The following is a 22,267-nucleotide window of genomic DNA, read 5'->3' as shown; positions in this document are numbered from 1 at the left end:
TTTACTCATAAGATTCTTACGTAAACCATCTTTATTTACAAAATACTATCTTAAGAATTATTGTTTCATTGAGCTTCAATTGGAGCCAAAGTATAGTCAATTACTGAACTAAAAGCAGTTACTTAAAAACTAAAAATGAGAGATAAGTCAAATTACATTTGAAGAGAGAGCAACAGCATGAGGTTTCTTGTTTGGTTCTGGATGTTGAGTAACAGGCTCATTTGCAGGTGGAAGGAACCCTTCAGGCAACTCACTTGTACTTTCAGAATGGGGGTGAAGAGGGCTGAATTCCAGCTCTTGGGGGAAGATTTTGTGAGGAAAACCCCCTCCCTGCATAGACACTTCGCATTGGAAATGGAGTGGGTGGCGGGTCAGGTGGAAAATAATCTCCAGGTTCCCAGACAAGTTTCCTGGGAGAGGTGGAGGAAAAAAAAGGTCCTCTTCTCATGAACTGACTCCTTGGGTCAACTGGAAACAAGGCACCTCTGACTGGAGGGAAAGGTGCCAACACAGAGCCAGAGCCAGTTGCTTGGTTTTCAGCATGGAGAGGTGAATCAGGCACATCAGAGTCCAAAGGAGGCATATTAGGAATTCTGTGTTCTGCTGGTCCCGATGCTCTACCACAATTTGAGTAAAACCTATCTTGCCTTTGTAGAGGAAGACGTGCATCAGAAGAATATGGTTGGCCTGGCAGAGGGATCATCAGCCTGCTGGCCTGTTCCCCTGGAGGAGAGAGGGGCCCAGTCTGAGAAGGTGCTCTCTGAAAATCAGTGAACTTATGACAGCTGGATTCTCTTCCTTTACTGCTAGTCGCATGGTCCAGAGGATTCTCCAGGGCCCCTTGACCCTCTTCCTCCTCCCACTGGAGTGAAAGGTGACAGTGTGAGTGGACCACTCTTTTCAAAATGAGGAGGTCTCCTTTCAGATGAAGGGTGACCTATTGGTGATGGCCCATTTGGAGAAGGCTTTCTGCCCATTGCTGAGTTGGAAACATCCAGTGCATCATAGGGATATTTTCCTACAAGTTCAAATCTAAGCTCCTTCTCAGTTAATTTTTGTCTGTTGCGTGCATTTTGTTTCCTGAAATAGCTGAGGTTTCTTTCAGCAATCCGAGCTGCCAACTCACTAGCATGTGCTTCTTTCTCAGAGGAAATAATCTTCCCCAGACAGGAATGAATGGTACTCTGCAATTGTTCTTCAAGATATTGGGCTCTCTTTCTGTAGGTCTCCAGCTCTTTTATTGTATGGCTCATCTTTTCTTCGACTTTGGAAAGTTTCTCCTTTTGCTCCACACGGCAGTTTTCCTCCACTCTTAATTTCCTGTGCAGTTTCATCATATTTTCTTGACAGCGTTCCATCATGCCTTTAAAGTTCTTCTGTAGGGTCTCATTCTCACTTTGCAGCTGTGCATTTTCGGACTGCAAGGATGCCTGTTCAGTCTGCAGACTTTTAAGGTGTTCTGTAAGGTCTTCCGTGGTTTTCTCCACTTCAGATGAGAAAGTACATTTTTGATTTCTTCCTCCTTCCAAGATTTCTAAGGAGGCCTTTAGCTTATCACCATAAACCAGGTTCCTCAAAGCTCCTTTGGACTCATCCTCCAAGTGAGCACCAATTTCGGGTTCACTCGTCTTTCCCAGTTCCAGGTGACCACCATCCCTTTGGGCTCCCAGGCTTGGAGAAGATCTATCCTTCATCTTCAGCAAGCATTCACTCAGAGACTCCATGTGATTTTCTGTGTCCCTTAGAACTTGTTCTCCAGCTACTTTAGAGTCCTCTAATATGATTTTTGCTTTATATTGGACACCTCCTTGTTGCCTCTGTGCTTCAGCTTCTCCTTGTATTGTTGGTCTCTGCGTTGGCGGAAGTAGGGATCCTTCATTCAAAACCTCTTTGATTGCCAGCTTCAGTTCTTCCTCATTCACTTGAAAGAGTCTCCAGTTTGTTTTAGCTTCAGCTATTTGTGATCTGAGGGATTCAGATTCACCTTGGAGGGACTGTATCCTTCTTGATAGATGCGCCATCGTTTCATCCTGTTGACCATGTTGAGCCTTCTGTGCTTTGAGCTCTTCTTCTAGAAAGAGCATTTCAATGCCATGGCTGGATTCGGGCCTATGCAGCTTTTCGTCGGTTGCCTCCAGCTGTTGTGCTTCTCTTGAACCCTTCTCAAACCTGCAATCCTTTAAAGATGATTCTAAGCCTTCATGTTCTTTTTCAACAAGGCTCACTTTTTCAAGAAGTCCACATTTTGCCTCAATAAGTCCAGCAAGATTTAGAGCCAGCCTTTTTTCTCTTCCCACGTAAAGCCTGCTACGAACCGACTGAAAACCTCTCCAGAAAAGTGAGAGAACAGCAAAAAATCCAAGAGCTGTACACATCACCAACTCCCAAGGAAAGCCATAAGGAAGATGGCCTGGCTTCATGTCTTCGGACAATGCTGCCACAACCCTGGGTGCTTCTTCCAGAACCACCCACTAGGATGGCTGAGAGGCAGCCCTTGGCTCCTCCATCACGCCAAGACAGCTTTGGCTCTTGCCACCACAACCACAGCCTGCCCAGGCAGGCCAACACAGGCTGTGGACACTCAGGTGTTTGGTCAGGAACTCCAACCTGCACCAGGCAACGGAGCAGACCACTGTGATCCCCTTCAGGGGCTGAGCGTATGGTGGGTGGTGGGCGTATGGCGGTGGGAGCCATGATCAAAGGCTCCCAGGAGCCTTGTTGTGCTCAACTGCCCATCAGGGGAGTCTTGTCCGCTTCCCTACCCAGTGCATCCTCATGTGCCACAGGTTTCGGTCCCTCCCACTCCAGCCAGAGAGAATTCCTCTCCATGCCACCCACCCCTTGATTTGGTTTAGGCCAGGCCAAGGCGGGGTTAGTAGGAAGATTCCATCCAGTCATAATAACATTCAGTTTGATGTCACTCAAATTCTAAAGCTGACTAAACTGTTCAAACAGCTTTTATGGCCTCTATTGGTCTTTGTGTCCCTTGCCTTTTGTTTGAGTGACTCAGTCCTTTCCCTGCCCTTGTGCTCTCCCTATTTCCTACCTTCCTTGCTTCCTTCCTCCCTTCCTGGGTTTTCCCCTTTTCTTCTTCCTTCTTTTCTACCTCCCTGCATCCCTCCAACTTTGCCTTCCTCCCTTCCAACTTTCTCTCTCCCTTCCCTCCCTTTTCTTTTCTTGCAAGTGTTTGGGGTGAAAGTCCATGGCAGGCCAGCCCCAAGCTAGGCAAGGTCACTGCCACTGAGCTACAACGTCCCCAGACCTGCTGCCACTTCCTATGCAAGTAACTTGAATTATCTCTAAAGAGAAACTCTCACATTAGTCTACTTTCAAAGTAATTTCAGAAGAGTTGCTAACATGGGCATAAATCAGTTATGACAAGTCATTTTTGAAAAGCACGGCAGAGCTAATGTTCCTCCAAAGAAGGAGTGGAAAACTTAATTGGTTTTCAGGTCAGCATTTCTAGACTAGTACAAACCCTCCTAATCCTGATCTCTCCTTAGTCCTATGATTTCTTTAAGTGTCCCCTTTGCTCCTGTTCATGGAGTCATGTGTACAGAAATTATACCTGGTTCTATTGAAGTCTACTTAATTCTTTCTCACCTCTGTGCTCCTTTGGCCAAGTCACTCCTCAACACTTACTGTAACCCTTTCAATTTTTTTGTCCATTTTCATTTAAAAAACTCTTTCAAAAATTGAACCATTTCGCATGCAGACACAGTATTCTTGATCTGCTATCAATCCCCCACTACTGACATTGTAAGTTATTGAAATGTACACTTCCCGACCGTTTTCAGATTTTTGATTCCTGTATATCTATCTGTCTATCTATTTACAAACATAACATGGTATTCTGAAAGAATCGTTCTGCTTTTGGAGCTCTACATTGTATTTTCCAGAAGCAGGCCTATTACACAGAGATGAATCCATGTTACCTAGATTGAGTTCAAACCGGAATGTGCACTCTGATTCCCATTATATTGTTCTACCTACTGATGGAAAGTTCAGTTATATCCAGACCTCACCACCTCCCCCATTGAGTAAAACCCTTGTGAAGAGACATGTAGATGCCTTTATGAACATATTGATAATTTTTCATGGCAGTGTTTTCCAAAAACCAGTTAGTAAAATCAATTGATTCCTTTGCAGCCTGAAATTACCTTCATTCCAGTTTACTGGTATAAGAACCGCAGTATATCAGCAACCATTCTCCAATAGTAGTTCAGGCAGAAGTCATTCTAGATAACAAGCAGTGCCGGATCCTCCATGTATTTTACACAGCCCATGACGGGGGACATCCGTCCATTCGTTTAGAACAACTGATGTTTTATGCTGGCAATTTAGGTTTATTTAAAGGAGTGATTAGAAAACAGGTGAGACAGACTGATTAGATTCAGTATGTATGTTGGCTTTGTTTTTCTAGGCCTGAAGTTTTCACATTTCAATTAATTGTAGGTTAAGTATCAGGCAGATTCTTCACTGGGCTTCAAATGTGATAAAGTTGCTTCTTATTTTTAAGAAGGCCGTTGCAATCCTGCATTTATTTTACACCTCAGTGCTTGTTTTACACACAAGCACACACACCCACACACCACACACATCAACACACACACAAACACATAATTAGAGCACATTTAACACTCAAATAAAGCTTTACCTACTGATTCATAACTAGGGTATTTTTTTTAATAAGTATTGTGTCTTGGTCTCTACTGGGGAAACATGGTTCAATGTGAGTTCTCTGGTTTGTTGTAGGGCAGTGAACGTTCACTTGTTGGCAATGATATAGAAATGGGGAGTAAGAGTTTAAAAGTTTTTACAGTAGGTAGGCAGAGTCAGAGTATGGAATCTAAGAATAAGAAATTGGGGAATTTCCTCTTTGTTTCTTCATTTCAACCTCCTAATAATTCATGTATATTTTCCAAAAGTCTCCCAGAAAACAAGGACTAGGTCAATCCACATATCAGTGAACCATAGCAGAATGCGACTCTGAATTTCATATAAACAGTCATAAAATCAAAAAGACAGGTGCTGGGGTTTTGGCTCAGCACTAGAGTGCTGGCTTCACACTTTCAAAGGTCCTGAGTTGGATCGCCAACACCATACGTGAAAGGAATGAATGAACCAATGCATGAGTGTATGATGAATGAATTAAAGGTATAAGGAGGAGGAGGAAGAGGAAGAGGAGGAGGAGAAATAGAAGAAGATGATGAGAAATTTGACAGAAGGGAAAAAGGGGAGGAGAGTGAGTTTAAAGTGTGGTTTCCAATTCCCAAACGTTAAATTACAGCAGACGGGATAGAGAGAGAAGATGGGAGGGCAGGAGAGGGGGGATAGTAGAGGCTAGAAAAGGTAGCAGAATACAACAGTTACTAACATGGCATTTTGTAAAAACGTGGATGTGTAAACAATGTGATTGTGCAATCTGTATATGGGGTCAAAATGGGAGTTCATAACTCACTTGAATCTAATGTAGGAAATATGGTATCTCAAGAGCTATGTAAGGTTTTAAGCAACCAATATAAAAAAGAGGTCTTCATTTTTCTTTGTAGTTGAGATCTCCTGTTTCCTTGACATGTTTAGTTGTGTTCTCTCCTTTAGTCCTCCCATGCTCTAGTTATTCTGATATGGAAAAACTAGCTGAAATGCCCAACCAGTCTCTAAATCAGTGACACTTTTTCATTAAGCCTAAAGTCACTTTACAATTGCTACAGTCATACTAAATACACTTCTTTGTTTGGAGTTTAAAAGATATTTCCACCAGCTAGATTACAAGGACCTAGAACTCCCATTCTTGTTTATGTAAGAGTGGCTTCATCAGATTAAATGCCGTTCTCTGGAATAACATAAAATAGGAATAATTTACTCATAAGATTCTTACGTAAACCATCTTTATTTACAAAATACTATCTTAAGAATTATTGTTTCATTGAGCTTCAATTGGAGCCAAAGTATAGTCAATTCCTGAACTAAAAGCAGTTACTTAAAAACTAAAAATGAGAGATAAGTCAAATTACATTTGAAGAGAGAGCAACAGCATGAGGTTTCTTGTTTGGTTCTGGATGTTGAGTAACAGGCTCATTTGCAGGTGGAAGGAACCCTTCAGGCAACTCACTTGTACTTTCAGAATGGGGGTGAAGAGGGCTGAATTCCAGCTCTTGGGGGAAGATTTTGTGATGAAAACCCCCTCCCTGCATAGACACTTCGCATTGGAAATGGAGTGGGTGGCGGGTCAGGTGGAAAATAATCTCCAGGTTCCCAGACAAGTTTCCTGGGAGAGGTGGAGGAAAAAAAAGGTCCTCTTCTCATGAACTGACTCCTTGGGTCAACTGGAAACAAGGCACCTCTGACTGGAGGGAAAGGTGCCAACACAGAGCCAGAGCCAGTTGCTTGGTTTTCAGCATGGAGAGGTGAATCAGGCACATCAGAGTCCAAAGGAGGCATATTAGGAATTCTGTGTTCTGCTGGTCCCGATGCTCTACCACAATTTGAGTAAAACCTATCTTGCCTTTGTAGAGGAAGACGTGCATCAGAAGAATATGGTTGGCCTGGCGGAGGGATCATCAGCCTGCTGGCCTGTTCCCCTGGAGGAGAGAGGGGCCCAGTCTGAGAAGGTGCTCTCTGAAAATCAGTGAACATATGACAGCTGGATTCTCTTCCTTTACTGCTAGTCGCATGGTCCAGAGGATTCTCCAGGGCCCCTTGACCTTCTTCCTCCTCCCACTGCAGTGAAAGGTGAGAGTGTGAGTGGACCACTCTTTTCAAAATGAGGAGGTCTCCTTTCAGATGAAGGGTGACCTATTGGTGAGGGCCCATTTGGAGAAGGCTTTCTGCCCATTGCTGAGTTGGAAACATCCAGTGCATCATAGGGATCTTTCTCTACAAGTTCAAATCTAAGCTCCTTCTCAGTTAATTTCTGTCTGTTGCGAGCATTTTGTTTCCTGAAATAACTGAGGTTTCTTTCAGCAATCCGAGCTGCCAACTCACTAGCATCTGCTTCTTTCTCGGAGGAAGTAATCTTCCCCAGACAGGAACGAATGGTACTCTGCAATTGTTCTTCAAGATATTGGGCTCTCTTTCTGTAGGTCTCCAGCTCTTTTATTGTATGGCTCATCTTTTCTTCGACTTTGGAAAGTTTCTCCTTTTGCTCCACACGGCAGTTTTCCTCCACTCTTAATTTCCTGTGCAGTTTCATCATATTTTCTTGACAGCGTTCCATCATGACTTTAAAGTTCTTCTGTAGGGTCTCATTCTCACTTTGCAGCTGTGCATTTTCGGACTGCAAGGATGCCTGTTCAGTCTGCAGACTTTTAAGGTGTTCTGTAAGGTCTTCCGTGGTTTTCTCCACTTCAGATGAGAAAGTACATTTTTGATTTCTTCCTCCTTCCAAGATTTCTAAGGAGGCCTTTAGCTTATCACCATAAACCAGGTTCCTCAAAGCTCCTTTGGACTCATCCTCCAAGTGAGCACCAATTTCGGGTTCACTCGTCTTTCCCAGTTCCAGGTGACCACCATCCCTTTGGGCTCCCAGGCTTGGAGAAGATCTATCCTTCATCTTCAGCAAGCATTCACTCAGAGACTCCATGTGATTTTCTGTGTCCCTTAGAACTTGTTCTCCAGCTACTTTAGAGTCCTCTAATATGATTTTTGCTTTATATTGGACACCTCCTTGTTGCCTCTGTGCTTCAGCTTCTCCTTGTATTGTTGGTCTCTGCGTTGGCGGAAGTAGGGATCCTTCATTCAAAACCTCTTTGATTGCCAGCTTCAGTTCTTCCTCATTCACTTGAAAGAGTCTCCAGTTTGTTTTAGCTTCAGCTATTTGTGATCTGAGGGATTCAGATTCACCTTGGAGGGACTGTATCCTTCTTGATAGATGCGCCATCGTTTCACCCTGTTGACCATGTTGAGCCTTCTGTGCTTTGAGCTCTTCTTCTAGAAAGAGCATTTCAACGCCATGGCTGGATTCGGGCCTATGCAGCTTTTCGTCGGTTGCCTCCAGCTGTTGTGCTTCTCTTGAACCCTTCTCAAACCTGCAATCCTTTAAAGATGATTCTAAGCCTTCATGTTCTTTTTCAACAAGGCTCACTTTTTCAAGAAGTCCACATTTTGCCTCAATAAGTCCAGCAAGATTTAGAGCCAGCCTTTTTTCTCTTCCCACGTAAAGCCTGCTACGAACCGACTGAAAACCTCTCCAGAAAAGTGAGAGAACAGCAAAAAATCCAAGAGCTGTACACATCACCAACTCCCAAGGAAAGCCATAAGGAAGATGGCCTGGCTTCATGTCTTCGGACAATGCTGCCACAACCCTGGGTGCTTCTTCCAGAACCACCCACTAGGATGGCTGAGAGGCAGCCCTTGGCTCCTCCATCACGCCAAGACAGCTTTGGCTCTTGCCACCACAACCACAGCCTGCCCAGGCAGGCCAACACAGGCTGTGGACACTCAGGTGTTTGGTCAGGAACTCCAACCTGCACCAGGCAACGGAGCAGACCACTGTGATCCCCTTCAGGGGCTGAGCGTATGGTGGGTGGTGGGCGTATGGCGGTGGGAGCCATGATCAAAGGCTCCCAGGAGCCTTGTTGTGCTCAACTGCCCATCAGGGGAGTCTTGTCCGCTTCCCTACCCAGTGCATCCTCATGTGCCACAGGTTTCGGTCCCTCCCACTCCAGCCAGAGAGAATTCCTCTCCATGCCACCCACCCCTTGATTTGGTTTAGGCCAGGCCAAGGCGGGGTTAGTAGGAAGATTCCATCCAGTCATAATAACATTCAGTTTGATGTCACTCAAATTCTAAAGCTGACTAAACTGTTCAAACAGCTTTTATGGCCTCTATTGGTCTTTGTGTCCCTTGCCTTTTGTTTGAGTGACTCAGTCCTTTCCCTGCCCTTGTGCTCTCCCTATTTCCTACCTTCCTTGCTTCCTTCCTCCCTTCCTGGGTTTTCCCCTTTTCTTCTTCCTTCTTTTCTACCTCCCTGCATCCCTCCAACTTTGCCTTCCTCCCTTCCAACTTTCTCTCTCCCTTCCCTCCCTTTTCTTTTCTTGCAAGTGTTTGGGGTGAAAGTCCATGGCAGGCCAGCCCCAAGCTAGGCAAGGTCACTGCCACTGAGCTACAACGTCCCCAGACCTGCTGCCACTTCCTATGCAAGTAACTTGAATTATCTCTAAAGAGAAACTCTCACATTAGTCTACTTTCAAAGTAATTTCAGAAGAGTTGCTAACATGGGCATAAATCAGTTATGACAAGTCATTTTTGAAAAGCACGGCAGAGCTAATGTTCCTCCAAAGAAGGAGTGGAAAACTTAATTGGTTTTCAGGTCAGCATTTCTAGACTAGTACAAACCCTCCTAATCCTGATCTCTCCTTAGTCCTATGATTTCTTTAAGTGTCCCCTTTGCTCCTGTTCATGGAGTCATGTGTACAGAAATTATACCTGGTTCTATTGAACTCTACTTAATTCTTTCTCACCTCTGTGCTCCTTTGGCCAAGTCACTCCTCAACACTTACTGTAACCCTTTCAATTTTTTTGTCCATTTTCATTTAAAAAACTCTTTCAAAAATTGAACCATTTCGCATGCAGACACAGTATTCTTGATCTGCTATCAATCCCCCACTACTGACATTGTAAGTTATTGAAATGTACACTTCCCGACCGTTTTCAGATTTTTGATTCCTGTATATCTATCTGTCTATCTATTTACAAACATAACATGGTATTCTGAAAGAATCGTTCTGCTTTTGGAGCTCTACATTGTATTTTCCAGAAGCAGGCCTATTACACAGAGATGAATCCATGTTACCTAGATTGAGTTCAAACCGGAATGTGCACTCTGATTCCCATTATATTGTTCTACCTACTGATGGAAAGTTCAGTTATATCCAGACCTCACCACCTCCCCCATTGAGTAAAACCCTTGTGAAGAGACATGTAGATGCCTTTATGAACATATTGATAATTTTTCATGGCAGTGTTTTCCAAAAACCAGTTAGTAAAATCAATTGATTCCTTTGCAGCCTGAAATTACCTTCATTCCAGTTTACTGGTATAAGAACCGCAGTATATCAGCAACCATTCTCCAATAGTAGTTCAGGCAGAAGTCATTCTAGATAACAAGCAGTGCCGGATCCTCCATGTATTTTACACAGCCCATGACGGGGGACATCCGTCCATTCGTTTAGAACAACTGATGTTTTATGCTGGCAATTTAGGTTTATTTAAAGGAGTGATTAGAAAACAGGTGAGACAGACTGATTAGATTCAGTATGTATGTTGGCTTTGTTTTTCTAGGCCTGAAGTTTTCACATTTCAATTAATTGTAGGTTAAGTATCAGGCAGATTCTTCACTGGGCTTCAAATGTGATAAAGTTGCTTCTTATTTTTAAGAAGGCCGTTGCAATCCTGCATTTATTTTACACCTCAGTGCTTGTTTTACACACAAGCACACACACCCACACACCACACACATCAACACACACACAAACACATAATTAGAGCACATTTAACACTCAAATAAAGCTTTACCTACTGATTCATAACTAGGGTATTTTTTTTAATAAGTATTGTGTCTTGGTCTCTACTGGGGAAACATGGTTCAATGTGAGTTCTCTGGTTTGTTGTAGGGCAGTGAACGTTCACTTGTTGGCAATGATATAGAAACGGGGAGTAAGAGTTTAAAAGTTTTTACAGTAGGTAGGCAGAGTCAGAGTATGGAATCTAAGAATAAGAAATTGGGGAATTTCCTCTTTGTTTCTTCATTTCAACCTCCTAATAATTCATGTATATTTTCCAAAAGTCTCCCAGAAAACAAGGACTAGGTCAATCCACATATCAGTGAACCATAGCAGAATGCGACTCTGAATTTCATATAAACAGTCATAAAATCAAAAAGACAGGTGCTGGGGTTTTGGCTCAGCACTAGAGTGCTGGCTTCACACTTTCAAAGGTCCTGAGTTGGATCGCCAACACCATACGTGAAAGGAATGAATGAACCAATGCATGAGTGTATGATGAATGAATTAAAGGTATAAGGAGGAGGAGGAAGAGGAAGAGGAGGAGGAGAAATAGAAGAAGATGATGAGAAATTTGACAGAAGGGAAAAAGGGGAGGAGAGTGAGTTTAAAGTGTGGTTTCCAATTCCCAAACGTTAAATTACAGCAGACGGGATAGAGAGAGAAGATGGGAGGGCAGGAGAGGGGGGATAGTAGAGGCTAGAAAAGGTAGCAGAATACAACAGTTACTAACATGGCATTTTGTAAAAACGTGGATGTGTAAACAATGTGATTGTGCAATCTGTATATGGGGTCAAAATGGGAGTTCATAACTCACTTGAATCTAATGTAGGAAATATGGTATCTCAAGAGCTATGTAAGGTTTTAAGCAACCAATATAAAAAAGAGGTCTTCATTTTTCTTTGTAGTTGAGATCTCCTGTTTCCTTGACATGTTTAGTTGTGTTCTCTCCTTTAGTCCTCCCATGCTCTAGTTATTCTGATATGGAAAAACTAGCTGAAATGCCCAACCAGTCTCTAAATCAGTGACACTTTTTCATTAAGCCTAAAGTCACTTTACAATTGCTACAGTCATACTAAATACACTTCTTTGTTTGGAGTTTAAAAGATATTTCCACCAGCTAGATTACAAGGACCTAGAACTCCCATTCTTGTTTATGTAAGAGTGGCTTCATCAGATTAAATGCCGTTCTCTGGAATAACATAAAATAGGAATAATTTACTCATAAGATTCTTACGTAAACCATCTTTATTTACAAAATACTATCTTAAGAATTATTGTTTCATTGAGCTTCAATTGGAGCCAAAGTATAGTCAATTCCTGAACTAAAAGCAGTTACTTAAAAACTAAAAATGAGAGATAAGTCAAATTACATTTGAAGAGAGAGCAACAGCATGAGGTTTCTTGTTTGGTTCTGGATGTTGAGTAACAGGCTCATTTGCAGGTGGAAGGAACCCTTCAGGCAACTCACTTGTACTTTCAGAATGGGGGTGAAGAGGGCTGAATTCCAGCTCTTGGGGGAAGATTTTGTGAGGAAAACCCCCTCCCTGCATAGACACTTCGCATTGGAAATGGAGTGGGTGGCGGGTCAGGTGGAAAATAATCTCCAGGTTCCCAGACAAGTTTCCTGGGAGAGGTGGAGGAAAAAAAAGGTCCTCTTCTCATGAACTGACTCCTTGGGTCAACTGGAAACAAGGCACCTCTGACTGGAGGGAAAGGTGCCAACACAGAGCCAGAGCCAGTTGCTTGGTTTTCAGCATGGAGAGGTGAATCAGGCACATCAGAGTCCAAAGGAGGCATATTAGGAATTCTGTGTTCTGCTGGTCCCGATGCTCTACCACAATTTGAGTAAAACCTATCTTGCCTTTGTAGAGGAAGACGTGCATCAGAAGAATATGGTTGGCCTGGCGGAGGGATCATCAGCCTGCTGGCCTGTTCCCCTGGAGGAGAGAGGGGCCCAGTCTGAGAAGGTGCTCTCTGAAAATCAGTGAACTTATGACAGCTGGATTCTCTTCCTTTACTGCTAGTCGCATGGTCCAGAGGATTCTCCAGGGCCCCTTGACCCTCTTCCTCCTCCCACTGGAGTGAAAGGTGAGAGTGTGAGTGGACCACTCTTTTCAAAATGAGGAGGTCTCCTTTCAGATGAAGGGTGACCTATTGGTGAGGGCCCATTTGGAGAAGGCTTTCTGCCCATTGCTGAGTTGGAAACATCCAGTGCATCATAGGGATCTTTTTCTACAAGTTCAAATCTAAGCTCCTTCGCAGTTAATTTCTGTCTGTTGCGTGCATTTTGTTTCCTGAAATAACTGAGGTTTCTTTCAGCAATCCGAGCTGCCAACTCACTAGCATCTGCTTCTTTCTCGGAGGAAGTAATCTTCCCCAGACAGGAACGAATGGTACTCTGCAATTGTTCTTCAAGATATTGGGCTCTCTTTCTGTAGGTCTCCAGCTCTTTTATTGTATGGCTCATCTTTTCTTCGACTTTGGAAAGTTTCTCCTTTTGCTCCACACGGCAGTTTTCCTCCACTCTTAATTTCCTGTGCAGTTTCATCATATTTTCTTGACAGCGTTCCATCATGACTTTAAAGTTCTTCTGTAGGGTCTCATTCTCACTTTGCAGCTGTGCATTTTCGGACTGCAAGGATGCCTGTTCAGTCTGCAGACTTTTAAGGTGTTCTGTAAGGTCTTCCGTGGTTTTCTCCACTTCAGATGAGAAAGTACATTTTTGATTTCTTCCTCCTTCCAAGATTTCTAAGGAGGCCTTTAGCTTATCACCATAAACCAGGTTCCTCAAAGCTCCTTTGGACTCATCCTCCAAGTGAGCACCAATTTCGGGTTCACTCGTCTTTCCCAGTTCCAGGTGACCACCATCCCTTTGGGCTCCCAGGCTTGGAGAAGATCTATCCTTCATCTTCAGCAAGCATTCACTCAGAGACTCCATGTGATTTTCTGTGTCCCTTAGAACTTGTTCTCCAGCTACTTTAGAGTCCTCTAATATGATTTTTGCTTTATATTGGACACCTCCTTGTTGCCTCTGTGCTTCAGCTTCTCCTTGTATTGTTGGTCTCTGCGTTGGCGGAAGTAGGGATCCTTCATTCAAAACCTCTTTGATTGCCAGCTTCAGTTCTTCCTCATTCACTTGAAAGAGTCTCCAGTTTGTTTTAGCTTCAGCTATTTGTGATCTGAGGGATTCAGATTCACCTTGGAGGGACTGTATCCTTCTTGATAGATGCGCCATCGTTTCATCCTGTTGACCATGTTGAGCCTTCTGTGCTTTGAGCTCTTCTTCTAGAAAGAGCATTTCAACGCCATGGCTGGATTCGGGCCTATGCAGCTTTTCGTCGGTTGCCTCCAGCTGTTGTGCTTCTCTTGAACCCTTCTCAAACCTGCAATCCTTTAAAGATGATTCTTAGCCTTCATGTTCTTTTTCAACAAGGCTCACTGTTTCAAGAGGTCCACATTTTGCCTCAATAAGTCCAGCAAGATTTAGAGCCAGCCTTTTTTCTCTTCCCACGTAAAGCCTGCTACGAACCGACTGAAAACCTCTCCAGAAAAGTGAGAGAACAGCAAAAAATCCAAGAGCTGTACACATCACCAACTCCCAAGGAAAGCCATAAGGAAGATGGCCTGGCTTCATGTCTTCGGACAATGCTGCCACAACCCTGGGTGCTTCTTCCAGAACCACCCACTAGGATGGCTGAGAGGCAGCCCTTGGCTCCTCCATCACGCCAAGACAGCTTTGGCTCTTGCCACCACAACCACAGCCTGCCCAGGCAGGCCAACACAGGCTGTGGACACTCAGGTGTTTGGTCAGGAACTCCAACCTGCACCAGGCATCGGAGCAGACCACTGTGATCCCCTTCAGGGGCTGAGCGTATGGTGGGTGGTGGGCGTATGGCGGTGGGAGCCATGATCAAAGGCTCCCAGGAGCCTTGTTGTGCTCAACTGCCCATCAGGGGAGTCTTGTCCGCTTCCCTACCCAGTGCATCCTCATGTGCCACAGGTTTCGGTCCCTCCCACTCCAGCCAGAGAGAATTCCTCTCCATGCCACCCACCCCTTGATTTGGTTTAGGCCAGGCCAAGGCGGGGTTAGTAGGAAGATTCCATCCAGTCATAATAACATTCAGTTTGATGTCACTCAAATTCTAAAGCTGACTAAACTGTTCAAACAGCTTTTATGGCCTCTATTGGTCTTTGTGTCCCTTGCCTTTTGTTTGAGTGACTCAGTCCTTTCCCTGCCCTTGTGCTCTCCCTATTTCCTACCTTCCTTGCTTCCTTCCTCCCTTCCTGGGTTTTCCCCTTTTCTTCTTCCTTCTTTTCTACCTCCCTGCATCCCTCCAACTTTGCCTTCCTCCCTTCCAACTTTCTCTCTCCCTTCCCTCCCTTTTCTTTTCTTGCAAGTGTTTGGGGTGAAAGTCCATGGCAGGCCAGCCCCAAGCTAGGCAAGGTCACTGCCACTGAGCTACAACATCCCCAGACCTGCTGCCACTTCCTATGCAAGTAACTTGAATTATCTCTAAAGAGAAACTCTCACATTAGTCTACTTTCAAAGTAATTTCAGAAGAGTTGCTAACATGGGCATAAATCAGTTATGACAAGTCATTTTTGAAAAGCACGGCACAGCTAATGTTCCTCCAAAGAAGGAGTGGAAAACTTAATTGGTTTTCAGGTCAGCATTTCTAGACTAGTACAAACCCTCCTAATCCTGATCTCTCCTTAGTCCTATGATTTCTTTAAGTGTCCCCTTTGCTCCTGTTCATGGAGTCATGTGTACAGAAATTATACCTGGTTCTATTGAACTCTACTTAATTCTTTCTCACCTCTGTGCTCCTTTGGCCAAGTCACTCCTCAACACTTACTGTAACCCTTTCAATTTTTTTGTCCATTTTCATTTAAAAAACTCTTTCAAAAATTGAACCATTTCGCATGCAGACACAGTCTTCTTGATCTGCTATCAATCCCCCACTACTGACATTGTAAGTTATTGAAATGTACACTTCCGGACCGTTTTCAGATTTTTGATTCCTGTATATCTATCTGTCTATCTATTTACAAACATAACATGGTATTCTGAAAGAATCGTTCTGCTTTTGGAGCTCTACATTGTGTTTTCCAGAAGCAGGCCTATTACACAGAGATGAATCCATGTTACCTAGATTGAGTTCAAACCGGAATGTGCACTCTGATTCCCATTATATTGTTCTACCTACTGATGGACAGTTCAGTTATATCCAGACCTCACCACCTCCCCCATTGTGTAAAACCCTTGTGAAGAGACATGTAGATGCCTTTATGAACATATTGATAATTTTTCATGGCAGTGTTTTCCAAAAACCAGTTAGTAAAATCAATTGATTCCTTTGCAGCCTGAAATTACCTTCATTCCAGTTTACTGGTATAAGAACCGCAGTATATCAGCAACCATTCTCCAATAGTAGTTCAGGCAGAAGTCATTCTAGATAACAAGCAGTGCCGGATCCTCCATGTATTTTACACAGCCCATGACGGGGGACATCCGTCCATTCGTTTAGAACAACTGATGTTTTATGCTGGCAATTTAGGTTTATTTAAAGGAGTGATTAGAAAAGAGGTGAGACAGACTGATTAGATTCAGTATGTATGTTGGCTTTGTTTTTCTAGGCCTGAAGTTTTCACATTTCAATTAATTGTAGGTTAAGTATCAGGCAGATTCTTCACTGGGCTTCAAATGTGATAAAGTTGCTTCTTATTTTTAAGAAGGCCGTTGCAATCCTGCATTTATTTTACACCTCAGTGCTTGTTTTACACACAAGCACACACACCCACACACCACACACATCAACACACACACAAACACATAATTAGAGCACATTTAACACTCAAATAAAGCTTTACCTACTGATTCATAACTAGGGTATTTTTTTTAATAAGTATTGTGTCTTGGTCTCTACTGGGGAAACATGGTTCAATGTGAGTTCTCTGGTTTGTTGTAGGGCAGTGAACGTTCACTTGTTGGCAATGATATAGAAATGGGGAGTAAGAGTTTAAAAGTTTTTACAGTAGGTAGGCAGAGTCAGAGTATGGAATCTAAGAATAAGAAATTGGGGATTTTCCTCTTTGTTTCTTCATTTCAACCTCCTAATAATTCATGTATATTTTCCAAAAGTCTCCCAGAAAACAAGGACTAGGTCAATCCACATATCAGTGAACCATAGCAGAATGCGACTCTGAATTTCATATAAACAGTCATAAAATCAAAAAGACAGGTGCTGGGGTTTTGGCTCAGCACTAGAGTGCTGGCTTCACACTTTCAAAGGTCCTGAGTTGGATCGCCAACACCATACGTGAAAGGAATGAATGAACCAATGCATGAGTGTATGATGAATGAATTAAAGGTATAAGGAGGAGGAGGAAGAGGAGGAGGAGGAGGAGAAATAGAAGAAGATGATGAGAAATTTGACAGAAGGGAAAAAGGGGAGGAGAGTGAGTTTAAAGTGTGGTTTCCAATTCCCAAACGTTAAATTACAGCAGACGGGATAGAGAGAGAAGATGGGAGGGCAGGAGAGGGGGGATAGTAGAGGCTAGAAAAGGTAGCAGAATACAACAGTTACTAACATGGCATTTTGTAAAAACGTGGATGTGTAAACAATGTGATTGTGCAATCTGTATATGGGGTCAAAATGGGAGTTCATAACTCACTTGAATCTAATGTAGGAAATATGGTATCTCAAGAGCTATGTAAGGTTTTAAGCAACCAATATAAAAAAGAGGTCTTCATTTTTCTTTGTAGTTGAGATCTCCTGTTTCCTTGACATGTTTAGTTGTGTTCTCTCCTTTAGTCCTCCCATGCTCTAGTTATTCTGATATGGAAAAACTAGCTGAAATGCCCAACCAGTCTCTAAATCAGTGACACTTTTTCATTAAGCCTAAAGTCACTTTACAATTGCTACAGTCATACTAAATACACTTCTTTGTTTGGAGTTTAAAAGATATTTCCACCAGCTAGATTACAAGGACCTAGAACTCCCATTCTTGTTTATGTAAGAGTGGCTTCATCAGATTAAATGCCGTTCTCTGGAATAACATAAAATAGGAATAATTTACTCATAAGATTCTTACGTAAACCATCTTTATTTACAAAATACTATCTTAAGAATTATTGTTTCATTGAGCTTCAATTGGAGCCAAAGTATAGTCAATTCCTGAACTAAAAGCAGTTACTTAAAAACTAAAAATGAGAGATAAGTCAAATTACATTTGAAGAGAGAGCAACAGCATGAGGTTTCTTGTTTGGTTCTGGATGTTGAGTAACAGGCTCATTTGCAGGTGGAAGGAACCCTTCAGGCAACTCACTTGTACTTTCAGAATGGGGGTGAAGAGGGCTGAATTCCAGCTCTTGGGGGAAGATTTTGTGAGGAAAACCCCCTCCCTGCATAGACACTTCGCATTGGAAATGGAGTGGGTGGCGGGTCAGGTGGAAAATAATCTCCAGGTTCCCAGACAAGTTTCCTGGGAGAGGTGGAGGAAAAAAAAGGTCCTCTTCTCATGAACTGACTCCTTGGGTCAACTGGAAACAAGGCACCTCTGACTGGAGGGAAAGGTGCCAACACAGAGCCAGAGCCAGTTGCTTGGTTTTCAGCATGGAGAGGTGAATCAGGCACATCAGAGTCCAAAGGAGGCATATTAGGAATTCTGTGTTCTGCTGGTCCCGATGCTCTACCACAATTTGAGTAAAACCTATCTTGCCTTTGTAGAGGAAGACGTGCATCAGAAGAATATGGTTGGCCTGGCGGAGGGATCATCAGCCTGCTGGCCTGTTCCCCTGGAGGAGAGAGGGGCCAAGTCTGAGAAGGTGCTCTCTGAAAATCAGTGAACTTATGACAGCTGGATTCTCTTCCTTTACTGCTAGTCGCATGGTCCAGAGGATTCTCCAGGGCCCCTTGACCCTCTTCCTCCTCCCACTGGAGTGAAAGGTGAGAGTGTGAGTGGACCACTCTTTTCAAAATGAGGAGGTCTCCTTTCAGATGAAGGGTGACCTATTGGTGAGGGCCCATTTGGAGAAGGCTTTCTGCCCATTGCTGAGTTGGAAACATCCAGTGCATCATAGGGATCTTTTTCTACAAGTTCAAATCTAAGCTCCTTCGCAGTTAATTTCTGTCTGTTGCGTGCATTTTGTTTCCTGAAATAACTGAGGTTTCTTTCAGCAATCCGAGCTGCCAACTCACTAGCATCTGCTTCTTTCTCGGAGGAAGTAATCTTCCCCAGACAGGAACGAATGGTACTCTGCAATTGTTCTTCAAGATATTGGGCTCTCTTTCTGTAGGTCTCCAGCTCTTTTATTGTATGGCTCATCTTTTCTTCGACTTTGGAAAGTTTCTCCTTTTGCTCCACACGGCAGTTTTCCTCCACTCTTAATTTCCTGTGCAGTTTCATCATATTTTCTTGACAGCGTTCCATCATGACTTTAAAGTTCTTCTGTAGGGTCTCATTCTCACTTTGCAGCTGTGCATTTTCGGACTGCAAGGATGCCTGTTCAGTCTGCAGACTTTTAAGGTGTTCTGTAAGGTCTTCCGTGGTTTTCTCCACTTCAGATGAGAAAGTACATTTTTGATTTCTTCCTCCTTCCAAGATTTCTAAGGAGGCCTTTAGCTTATCACCATAAACCAGGTTCCTCAAAGCTCCTTTGGACTCATCCTCCAAGTGAGCACCAATTTCGGGTTCACTCGTCTTTCCCAGTTCCAGGTGACCACCATCCCTTTGGGCTCCCAGGCTTGGAGAAGATCTATCCTTCATCTTCAGCAAGCATTCACTCAGAGACTCCATGTGATTTTCTGTGTCCCTTAGAACTTGTTCTCCAGCTACTTTAGAGTCCTCTAATATGATTTTTGCTTTATATTGGACACCTCCTTGTTGCCTCTGTGCTTCAGCTTCTCCTTGTATTGTTGGTCTCTGCGTTGGCGGAAGTAGGGATCCTTCATTCAAAACCTCTTTGATTGCCAGCTTCAGTTGTTCCTCATTCACTTGAAAGAGTCTCCAGTTTGTTTTAGCTTCAGCTATTTGTGATCTGAGGGATTCAGATTCACCTTGGAGGGACTGTATCCTTCTTGATAGATGCGCCATCGTTTCATCCTGTTGACCATGTTGAGCCTTCTGTGCTTTGAGCTCTTCTTCTAGAAAGAGCATTTCAACGCCATGGCTGGATTCGGGCCTATGCAGCTTTTCGTCGGTTGCCTCCAGCTGTTGTGCTTCTCTTGAACCCTTCTCAAACCTGCAATCCTTTAAAGATGATTCTAAGCCTTCATGTTCTTTTTCAACAAGGCTCACTTTTTCAAGAAGTCCACATTTTGCCTCAATAAGTCCAGCAAGATTTAGAGCCAGCCTTTTTTCTCTTCCCACGTAAAGCCTGCTACGAACCGACTGAAAACCTCTCCAGAAAAGTGAGAGAACAGCAAAAAATCCAAGAGCTGTACACAAGGAAAGCCATAAGGAAGATGGCCTGGCTTCATGTCTTCGGACAATGCTGCCACAACCCTGGGTGCTTCTTCCAGAACCACCCACTAGGATGGCTGAGAGGCAGCCCTTGGCTCCTCCATCACGCCAAGACAGCTTTGGCTCTTGCCACCACAACCACAGCCTGCCCAGGCAGGCCAACACAGGCTGTGGACACTCAGGTGTTTGGTCAGGAACTCCAACCTGCACCAGGCAACGGAGCAGACCACTGTGATCCCCTTCAGGGGCTGAGCGTATGGTGGGTGGTGGGCGTATGGCGGTGGGAGCCATGATCAAAGGCTCCCAGGAGCCTTGTTGTGCTCAACTGCCCATCAGGGGAGTCTTGTCCGCTTCCCTACCCAGTGCATCCTCATGTGCCACAGGTTTCGGTCCCTCCCACTCCAGCCAGAGAGAATTCCTCTCCATGCCACCCACCCCTTGATTTGGTTTAGGCCAGGCCAAGGCGGGGTTAGTAGGAAGATTCCATCCAGTCATAATAACATTCAGTTTGATGTCACTCAAATTCTAAAGCTGACTAAACTGTTCAAACAGCTTTTATGGCCTCTATTGGTCTTTGTGTCCCTTGCCTTTTGTTTGAGTGACTCAGTCCTTTCCCTGCCCTTGTGCTCTCCCTATTTCCTACCTTCCTTGCTTCCTTCCTCCCTTCCTGGGTTTTCCCCTTTTCTTCTTCCTTCCTTTCTACCTCCCTGCATCCCTCCAACTTTGCCTTCCTCCCTTCCAACTTTCTCTCTCCCTTCCCTTCCTTTTCTTTTCTTGCAAGTGTTTGGGGTGAAAGTCCATGGCAGGCCAGCCCCAAGCTAGGCAAGGTCACTGCCACTGAGCTACAACATCCCCAGACCTGCTGCCACTTCCTATGCAAGTAACTTGAATTATCTCTAAAGAGAAACTCTCACATTAGTCTACTTTCAAAGTAATTTCAGAAGAGTTGCTAACATGGGCATAAATCAGTTATGACAAGTCATTTTTGAAAAGCACGGCACAGCTAATGTTCCTCCAAAGAAGGAGTGGAAAACTTAATTGGTTTTCAGGTCAGCATTTCTAGACTAGTACAAACCCTCCTAATCTTGATCTCTCCTTAGTCCTATGATTTCTTTAAGTGTCCCCTTTGCTCCTGTTCATGGAGTCATGTGTACAGAAATTATACCTGGTTCTATTGAACTCTACTTAATTCTTTCTCACCTCTGTGCTCCTTTGGCCAAGTCACTCCTCAACACTTACTGTAACCCTTTCAATTTTTTTGTCCATTTTCATTTAAAAAACTCTTTCAAAAATTGAACCATTTCGCATGCAGACACAGTATTCTTGATCTGCTATCAATCCCCCACTACTGACATTGTAAGTTATTGAAATGTACACTTCCGGACCGTTTTCAGATTTTTGATTCCTGTATATCTATCTGTCTATCTATTTACAAACATAACATGGTATTCTGAAAGAATCGTTCTGCTTTTGGAGCTCTACATTGTGTTTTCCAGAAGCAGGCCTATTACACAGAGATGAATCCATGTTACCTAGATTGAGTTCAAACCGGAATGTGCACTCTGATTCCCATTATATTGTTTTACCTACTGATGGACAGTTCAGTTATATCCAGACCTCACCACCTCCCCCATTGAGTAAAACCCTTGTGAAGAGACATGTAGATGCCTTTATGAACATATTGATAATTTTTCATGGCAGTGTTTTCCAAAAACCAGTTAGTAAAATCAATTGATTCCTTTGCAGCCTGAAATTACCTTCATTCCAGTTTACTGGTATAAGAACCGCAGTATATCAGCAACCATTCTCCAATAGTAGTTCAGGCAGAAGTCATTCTAGATAACAAGCAGTGCCGGATCCTCCATGTATTTTACACAGCCCATGACGGGGGACATCCGTCCATTCGTTTAGAACAACTGATGTTTTATGCTGGCAATTTAGGTTTATTTAAAGGAGTGATTAGAAAACAGGTGAGACAGACTGATTAGATTCAGTATGTATGTTGGCTTTGTTTTTCTAGGCCTGAAGTTTTCACATTTCAATTAATTGTAGGTTAAGTATCAGGCAGATTCTTCACTGGGCTTCAAATGTGATAAAGTTGCTTCTTATTTTTAAGAAGGCCGTTGCAATCCTGCATTTATTTTACACCTCAGTGCTTGTTTTACACACAAGCACACACACCCACACACCACACACATCAACACACACACAAACACATAATTAGAGCACATTTAACACTCAAATAAAGCTTTACCTACTGATTCATAACTAGGGTATTTTTTTTAATAAGTATT

Source organism: Callospermophilus lateralis, chromosome 11 (genome assembly GCF_048772815.1).
Source record: "Callospermophilus lateralis isolate mCalLat2 chromosome 11, mCalLat2.hap1, whole genome shotgun sequence".
Classification (NCBI taxonomy): domain Eukaryota; kingdom Metazoa; phylum Chordata; class Mammalia; order Rodentia; family Sciuridae; genus Callospermophilus; species Callospermophilus lateralis.
Note: the sequence above shows the minus strand (reverse complement) of the source record.